Source organism: Adiantum capillus-veneris, chromosome 2, assembly GCF_014529385.1.
Source record: "Adiantum capillus-veneris isolate H3 chromosome 2, ASM1452938v2, whole genome shotgun sequence".
Classification (NCBI taxonomy): Eukaryota; Viridiplantae; Streptophyta; class Polypodiopsida; order Polypodiales; family Pteridaceae; genus Adiantum; species Adiantum capillus-veneris.
Genome location: NC_140932.1, coordinates 103,953,449 through 103,962,199, shown reverse-complemented (window position 1 = coordinate 103,962,199; position 8,751 = coordinate 103,953,449). Strand labels below are relative to the sequence as shown.

Here is an 8,751-nt window from a genome sequence, read left to right as displayed (position 1 = left end):
TAGCAACAAGAGCAGAGACAACCTCGTCCCCCGTTTCGTCCATCTAATGGGCCCATCTTATGCTACAGATGTGGAGAATATGGGCATTACCAAAGTAAGTGTCCTTTACCTGAAGGGTCTCCTCCTTGCAGACAATGTCCGGAGTCTAAGGACCGCTATAGTAAGGATTGTCCCAAGCAAAGGGTATCCTCATCTTCAGGCCCAACTTAGAACCAACAAGAATTCACATTCCCGAAGATCAATCTGATCACAGTGAACACCACCCCTCAACCATCACCTGATTTCGGCCACAACAAGTGGTGGAGCCCGCTGGCGTACTCACTCGGGCACAAAGAGCAGCTCTGGGTCTCAGCTTGCCAACAGGTCCATCTCGTCCATCACTTCCACAACCTGACCAAACTCACGAACCCTTAATTGGTGCTATCAGTAGGCCAATCTCTATGCTTTCGGACATTGATGGAGCCTTCCTGGAAGAAGTGGCTGACTTGCAACATGTCAAAGTTCCAGAGGAAGCCCAGATTGAAGGAGCTAAGCCCACAACGGAAGCAATCTTGAAGAACACCTTTCAACAAGTGTCCCTTTATGAGATGCTCGGGCTAGATGCAACCCTCAGAAGTGACACCCTCTCAGTCATTCAGTCTCTGTACCCAGGTGCGGGGCCTAGTGGCGGGCATCTCCTCGTACAGCCTTCAGTCTTACATGATTTCTTACCCAGCTCCTCCCCTCACCGACTACAAAAGTCCTCGTCTCAGTGTGTCTATTCTTGTGCATCAATTCTCAGGCGTCATAGTGGATGGTGGATCTGGGATCAATCTGATGCCAGAGTTTACTATGTTGGCTTTAGGTATGCAGCCTACATGCCCTTTTCCATTCATTGTTACATTGGCGGACCAGAGGACAGTCTATCCAGTGGGCATAGTAGATAAGGTGCCTCTGAAGGTACAAGACTTAACATTTAGCTTGGATTTTGTGGTGGTCAGTCTTCCCCAAGTGGAGGCAGGATTTCCTTTGCTTATTGGTAGATCATGGTTGTGGCATACTAAGGCACTTCATGATTGGGGAAACGACGCCTTGTGGATAGATACGCCTGGCTCCCCCATGCAATCAATTCGACTCGAAGCAGGTATGGATCCAGTGGTTCATCACAGCTCATTGTCAGTGCAGTCCAACCCCGACTCCGAGCAACCCATCCCACCTGACGGGTCTCACGAAGACCTGTTGCAGTGGTTGGAAGCTACCACATCGATGCCGTGCTATGTGGTCTCTATTCAAGCCTCACCTGTACCTGTAACACTCTCTCCCCTAGCTCTTCACGCCGACACCAGTGTCCCAAGCCCTACAGCAGAAAGTATGTCAGTCAAAGAAGCAAGTGTATTAGTCCCTGATGACCATGATTCAAGTGTTTCTCTGATGGAAGACGTCGGCCTTGGTGAACCTATAACACATCACTGAAGGGAAGAGAAATCTACTCTGCATGAGCTCGCCAATGTTCCACCTCTTACTCTAACATCTCTCGGGTCTGACGTTCCGCCCACTCAAAAGCACTCTGCTATGTTTGTGTCTGAAGACATACCCTTCGAGGAGCTTCCACCATATGGTTACAAGAGGAATATGCAAAGTTTCCAATCGATCAAACACCAGTCCATGATGTCTCGAAGCTCCAAGAGGCAGCTCACTTTTCGTCTTCCGAAGCACCCTCTCCAGCTACACCTCCTGACCCGGTCAAAGAAGTCAACCTGGGAGACCCTCAGCACGTACTCTTAGTAGCTTGGTTATGGGAGCATCCCGTGTTACTCAATCAGGTAGTCTCTTTTATACACTCTTTAAAAGATGTTTTTGCTTGGTCCTACAAGGATTTGGAAGGGATCCCACCAGAATTGGGTGTCCACACTATCCCTCTGGTTGAAGGGGCTAACCCTGTCAGAGGCCGAGCTTAGCACACAAGTTCTTGGTAAGCTTTATGTTTGCAATGCTATCTCTTGGACTCCACTTATCTCAAGGTATATGCAAGGCCAAGGTGAAAGCCCTAGTCTTTTTTTTTTTTTTTAAAGCAAAGGCAAGCATCTCTCCTAATCACTAATCCTTGCATTTACAAGCTCAACCCAAAGTATGCAGAGGCTGTCAAGTCAAAGCTAGAAAAAATGCAAGAGGCAGGCATCATTGTACCTATGGAGCACTATGAGTGGTTATCACCCATGGTGATAGAGCCTAAGAAGCATTCCAATAAAATCCGTGTGTGCGTAGATTACCACGCTCTAAACAAGGTAACTATCCGAATGGTTTTCCCACACCTTTCATTGAGCGTGTGCTAGAAGATGTAGCAGGGCATGTATTGTACAGTTTCATGGATGGGTTCAATGGATATAATCAATTGGGCATCCATTCAGGTGATCAGATTCTACACTAGAATGTCCTTTGGGTTGAAAAAAGCTCCACCTTTCTTCAATCGAGCAGTATATCTCATCTTTTGTCCTTTACTTACGGATTATCTTCGCATCTTCATGGACGATTTTTTTTCGACCTTCTCAAGTGCTCAATGTTCAACCCCAGTGGAAAATCTAGAGGAGCACCTTGCTCAGCTCTCTGTTGTCTTCCTTAAGTGCAGAGAGACACGCATAAAGCTCAATCCTAACAAATGTCATTTTTTGGTCACTGAGGGTACAGTTCTAGGCCATGTGGTGTCTGCTAAGGTTTAGCGCCTGACCTAGAAAAGATCGTGGCAATTTTGAAGTTACCGCCTTCCATCAACCCAAAAGGTGTGCAGAGCTTTGTAGGCCACACAGGCTATCATTGCATGTTATACGCATGTATGCACAGGTGGCTCAACCACTGACCCGACTCACCAATGCTACTGTCTCCTTTCAATGGTCCAATGCAAAGATTGAAGCATTTGCATACCTCAAAAAACGCCTCACTGAAGCACCTATTCTAGTGGCTCCAGACTGGTCTCTCCCTTTTCATGTGCATATTGATGCCAGTCAATTGGCTGTGGGTGCTGTGCTGACTCAGCCTAGTAAGGAGTACAACCTGGATCGCCCTGTTCACTATGCAAGTCGCCTACTCACCAAAGCAAAACACAACTATAGCACCACAGAAAGGGAAGGTTTGGCTATTGTTTATGCTCTACAAAAATTTCGCCATTATTTATTAGGGGTCCACTTCACGATTATTACTGATTATCATGCCCTGCGTTATCTGCTTAATAAGCCGCAAGTTGCAAGTCGTGTATGGTGGTGGCTACTTTTATTTCAAGAGTTTGATTTCGAGGTGATACTCAGACCCTTCAAACATCATGTCCTTGCCGACCACCTGTCTCGTGTTCAAATTGGTGAAGCAGCTACAGGGGTTCAGGATGACTTTCTCGATAGCAGTCTCTTCAAGGTGGATACCACTCCGAAATGGTACGGCAATGTTTTGCATTTGATATCTACTCGCTTGTACCCAGAGAACGCGTCTCCACTACAAAAGAGACGACTGTTGTTGAAGTCTAAGCCATTCACTCTGATTGGAGGCCAGCTCTACAAGTCAAGACCGGATGGTGTTATGAGGTGGTGTGTCTTCCCTCATGAAGTGGAGTATATTTTGGAGGATGCCCATAGTGGTCCCACTGGTGGCCATTACCATGGTCACATCACCGCCCAGAAGATTCTCCAGTGTGGTTTATGGTGGCCCTATGTTTTTCGGGATGCAATTGCCTATGTGAAGGTATGTGATGTGTATCAGCGCTGTGGACCTAAACCAAGCAAGCAGTCCAACCGTCCTCTGTAGGTCTCTATGGCATGGCAACCCTTTGAGAGATGGGGCATGGATTTTGTGGGTCCAATTACTCCCCCCGCCCAACCAAGTAATCGGAAGTATCTGTTGGTGGCTACAAATTATGCAATCAAGTGGACAGAGGTACTGGCAACCACTAATTGCAATGACAATAATGTAGCCAAGTTTCTATACGAAAATATTTTGTGCAGGCTTGAATGTCCCCTGGAGATCACCAGTGATAGAGGCAGTCACTTTGTGAATGAAATGATTTCAACCTTGCTCGCCAACTAAAAGATTTTTCACCGAAAGTCTTGTTCCTATTACCCTAGAGCAAATGGGCAGGCAGAGAGCACCAATAAGGTTCTGATAGCCCTTCTGCGGAAAGCATGTCATCTCCATCGATCATCTTGGGTTCAAGCTATCCACGACACCCTTTGGGCATACCGAACTTCTTTCAAAGCCACAACCAATCACACCCCATTTCAATTAGCTTTCAGTCTGGAAGCGATTGCACCCTTCGAATTCAACTCAGGATCTCCGCGAGTAGGCAATCTGCGTGCCAATGGGGATTTGGGGTCGGCATCTGTCTCTCGTCTCTACCTTTTGGATGAAAGCCGAAGATTGGCTTCTTTGGCTTTGCAAGCAGAGCAGCTTCGTCGCAAAGCATGGCATGATCGCCATCTCAGAAAGCCGAAAATAACGCAAGGAGCACTGGTGTTACTTTATCAAGCTCGATATCAAAAAAAAGCAAAAAAGTTGGTTCCAGCCTGGCAAGGACCATTCAAGGTGCAGGATATTCTACACCAAGGAGCCGTACAATTATCCACCCTAGGAGTTCAGCTGCCTTTAGTCAATGGGTCTAGGATCAAATGTTATCATTCTGTAAGCTGATGGTCAAGGTTATAGAATCAAGTGTTGATCTTACTCGCCGTCTCCTCAACCCTAAACTTGATCTGGATGTTCCAATCATTATCTCATATACCCTCTCCCTCGGCTGCTTTGGTAAGCATGCTTCTAGATTTTGTGAAACTCTATCCTTCATTCTATGTTAGTATCTCGTGTACCCTCTCCTCCTCTCCTTCGACTGCTCTGGTGAGGATGGTTCAAAATTTTGTCTGACTCTTTTCTTTGGTCATATTACAGTTGATTACTCTTGTTGTGGTTCACTTTGAGGTCCTCAATTGTAATTTGTTGTTCTTCGATTAACTCTGCTCGCTTCACTTTGCTCGCTTCCTTGCCTTTTGTTTGGCCTACCCACTATCTCCACCTGACTAATGCCTTATTAAAACTTATGGTGATCTCTAGCGCCCATGTGAACTAAGTTCTTTTGCCATTTATATAAGTCTCTATGCTCTGCATTTGGGTACCTTGTGGGTATCTTCTGGGTGTGCCATTTACATGTCATCAGCAATTTAACTTCGCATTTTCATCTACCGTGATTCTTTCAATACGTAGGATTACCTTATTCTCTGCATTCATCTTCCCATGCTATTGTTGCTGCTGCTAGTCCCTTTGCCTGCTTGATGCTGGTGTACTCACACATGATGTTGGCTTAGCCTCGCACCTGATGGCCTCACTCTTGGACTGCGGGACCTCGCCCTTGCTGGGCTCACCCTCAGTACTCTGCTGCCCTCGCCCTCGCCCTTGGTGGCCTCACCCTCGCCTTCGCCCATGCCGACCCTCGCCCTTGCTGGGCTCACCCTCAGTTGGCCTCGCCCTCGCCCTCGCCCTCATCCGTCTCAGCCTTTTGCCTTTGCAAAGCCACGTCAGTTTTTAAAACTGACCTGGAAAAATCAGCTAAAATCAGCCTCAGCGTTTTAAGTCAAGCCCGTTAAAAGACAGCCCGCAGCCCTAATGTCAGGCAATTCTCTAAAAAGCGTTTTCAGCCCAGGCCTGCATCTCACGAAAGCAAGCAACTGCCATCGCCACCAAGCCTCTCTCTCTCCATCGCCATCGCAAGTCTTCCTCTCTATCTAATCTTTGGCCACCCAGCGTTGGATATACTTGAAGATGGCAGCTTTTGAACAGAGTTAAAGTTCAAGCTCGACCTTGCCACAGTGACAATAACAATAGTAATGTACCATGTATTTGGGTGTGGTTGAGAAAATGTATCTGGTTGTGGTTTAAGGAGCTCTACTCAGTTGCGGAAAACATTTGTATATGTATCAGGTGTGTCATCAATTGCAATTGCAAACTCGAGTTACATACAAATTCTCTGCTACATTATATCAATATGGTTCATACTCGAAACCGAGAGCAGCACCTCCAGTCTGAGCAAGAGTCCTTTGCCTCCTCTGGGGAAAGCAGTGAGAGTAAGTCAGACTATGCTCCAAGTTCAGAGCAACTATCAGAGGAATCTTCCAAGGAAGATTCACCCCAATCAGTCACTCCTGACAAGGTCACCACTCTACAAGTGCCCCGTCCTTCTGGTGCCATCTCGAAGGTACCCTTACTAATGATTTATCACTTACAGGCGTTAACCCTATACTCAAAGATATGTTCTCTCAGCAGCAATTACTACACCTTGGCCTTCAAAATTTGGCTCAAATCGATGTGTCCTGCACCATTTCTAATGCCAAGCTGAGTGCCATCTTACTTACTTTTCCAAAACTAAATGGACTTACTCTTACAGTGGAGGATATTGGCCATGCGATGGGAATACTAAATGTGCTTGCACCGTTGCTCACTACTAAAACCTTCTCCAATCTCTCCCCTGAAGACACTGCAAATGCGTGCCAAGAACTGTTGTTGCACTCAGATGCGGACTATCATAGGAATCAGCAGTTGTACTCCATTTTACAATATTATTTTTTATTGCGTGCACCGGAAAGAGCAGTGGTTCCTTCCCCTCCAGGAATATGTGATGCATTTTTTTGTCTCTGCCACTGTCTGTCGTATCCGTTTCACCATCTGCTCTTTAAGGCGTTGCAGGACAAGGCAAAGCGATTTCGGACTCAACGAAAAGGAAAAGCGGAGGGATTCAATTGCTATGCAGTCCATATTATGTACTGGGTAGTGCAGACTATGCAGCAAAAAGCAGATATAATTGTTGTTCTCACTCTGTAAGATGATGCCAAAGAACAAGGCCGTTCCAAAATGGCCAAAGGGAAAGGCACTTTACGCAAGAGGGCTAAAGTACAAAAGGATTCGACGGAAGAGCTAGCAACACTACCCTTCTCTGAATCACAGGTTAAAATCTCTGACGTCAATACCGTTAAGCCAAGAGTGAGCATGACTACTTCTGTGGCCACTTCTACTTTTACACCACCTCTTGTTAGTAGTGTTGCAGGCACCCAAACACACTCTCCAGTTGTGTCGGCAGTACCACCTACTACTACTCCTAGTGCAGGGACACATAGGAGTATTGCAGGGATACCTAGCTCACGGACAACCTGACATGTTTGCCAACTTTGCATCTCAGGCAGACAGACTTCTAGATGCGGACAGAAGAGAAATTTTAACGATTATAGATGCAGTCATCTCATTGCAAGGTACTAACGGTCTACATCGCGCTGTCTATGGCAGTATGCAAAGGGAAGTGCGCAGCTACCTTCAACAATCGATGGATAGGGATATGTTAATTGCTCAGGCTCAAGATCGCATAAGGATTCTCAATCAACAGGTACAGGAGCTCAAACATATAGTCCGCACTTTACAAATACAATTAAATGAGGCAAATGATATGGCCGCAGTTCAGGAACTTTCTCCTGTGGTAAATACAGTGCGTCCCTCATGTGTCCAACATCAGTCTATAGCCATTTCACAAACAGCTACAGCTATAGCTACAGCTCCTATGGCACTACAAACAGACGTTTCCAAAGCTCATTCGAGGGATTCTCAAGCAGCTGAGAAAAAACATCCTACTATGGAGTCTAAGCCAGCAGAATCAGCTTCCTTACAGTTTCATGGACCCTCTATGGCCTCCCTCTCCCAGTCCACCTCTTTCCCTCCTCCTACAAAAGCTTCCCTGGGTTCCCACCAACTGTCCCATCTTCTCAGCCTAATCAGTCTTTTCCTGGGTTTCCACCTGTTCCACCTTCTCACCCTACTCAGTCTGTTGCTCATGGGGTTGCTACTCCATATCCAATGTACCCTCCTCATGGCCACTACCCTCCACCATACACCTGGCCTCCATCTCCTTACCCACCTTTCTACCAGCCTCTCCCTCCTCCTCCATCATCCGACCACCAGTAGATATCACCTCTTGGAGTCTTATCAGTAGTAGACCTGATTGCAGGTCTTTCAGTTTTCAGTTTTCAACTCTCCGGGACGGGGAGCGGTCTTGTGGCGGGCAACCTGTAGCAGGCTACAATGTCACTTTCACAGGACACGCAGTTAGCACAGTTGGTCTTTGATCTGGTCTGGTTCACACTGGACGGACTCGTTGGGCAGTGATACGTGCAGGGATACGATGGTCTAGTGGACATCATGGCCAGGTCACCATCGCCACTCACTGGAGATAGACTTAGATATGCTGATATTTATGAGCCGTGGTGGCTCTTTATGGTTGTACATATGAGTAGTAGCGATTGGGTCATCACTTATCAGCTTCACGTCGTGGTCTAGAGTAGTGGTCTAGAGTAGAGAGTCTAGACACATAGCACGTCTGCACATCCCTGCACATCTGAGCCTCGATACCCCCATTGTACCTGTGAGTCCTGGGTTGGAGCTGAGTGTGCTGCCACGCCAGAGTCTGTATTGGTTCTTTGAGATAGTCGAGTCCTATGAGATAGTCAAGCCCTATGTTCTGGTCTACTGTTGTGTCTCTGTGTGATCAGTTGTTATCTGTTGTTCCTTTGTTTTCAACATGTTTTGAGTGAGATTGTCACGCACATTGCACTGAGGAGCACCCATTGTAGAGAACACGACACACTATCCGCGCTGCAGGAAGTGATGAGAAAGGAAGGCCCAAGGAAAGAGCACTTATTATACGTTTCCCTACACTGGAAGCTAGGAAGGAAATCCTGAAGAAGAGACCGACACTCAAGCAAACTG

General features: G+C 46.7%; 1 pseudogene; it reads left to right on the top strand.

Moving 5' to 3' along the window:
- Positions 1 to 7,001: 7,001 nt before the first annotated feature.
- LOC147463312 (uncharacterized) lies at positions 7,002 to 8,468 on the top strand (annotated as a pseudogene).
- The last annotated feature ends 283 nt before the right edge of the window (positions 8,469 to 8,751 follow it).